Here is a 784-nt window from a genome sequence, read left to right as displayed (position 1 = left end):
GGCCTTTAGTGAAATCAGGGGAAAACGCGCCAGAGAATACTTATGGGCACGTGCAATGAGGCGTGATGACGGAACTTATGACTTTAAAAACTCACATGACGAAAAATTGTATCAAGTGATGTTAGAGGCTTCCAAGATCCCTGGAAGGTTCTACAGGAACTCAGGGCCATGTGACATTCTGTCCATTGCTCTGGAAACAAAAGAGCCCCCTGGACATGCAAGGGGTATAGGTGTGGATGTCCCGCACAAGAGGGCTTTCACAGTCAGCAAAGAAGAGACACTACAAAAAAAAGACACATCCGTGACATTTTGGGCCAAACGAAATTTTTTTCTGTCATACATATGACACTTCTATGATGATAATTGTGACAAAACCCGGTATCATCATAGATGTGGTGGGCTCCTACTTCTATGAGAAAAAATCATGACAGAACATGGGCTTTTCGTCCTGGGCGGGCCGGAGACGCAGCTGCATGACATTCTTTGGGTCGTCCATGATGGAAAAAACCATGATAGAAGCGAGGGCGAGGAAATTTTTGGGGAGCTCCCGGTTACGGTGGGTGGTCGGGGGCCGAGCGATGCGCGTTTCTCTCGTACACGTACGCGCGTGTGTGTGTGGCGTTGGCTCTAACTGAACCCGAGCGAGGTGTTGGGCTCTAACTGAACCCGAGCGATTGCACTGCAGGCTACGCGTTACTGAACCCGAGCGATCGATCGATGGCTGTAAAGTGAACCCGATTGAGCGATTCCTTCGCTACTGCTGCTAACAAAAGCCGGTCGATTG

This window comes from Triticum dicoccoides, chromosome 2B (assembly GCF_002162155.2).
Source record: "Triticum dicoccoides isolate Atlit2015 ecotype Zavitan chromosome 2B, WEW_v2.0, whole genome shotgun sequence".
Classification (NCBI taxonomy): Eukaryota; Viridiplantae; Streptophyta; class Magnoliopsida; order Poales; family Poaceae; genus Triticum; species Triticum dicoccoides.
This window is presented reverse-complemented; position numbering follows the sequence as displayed.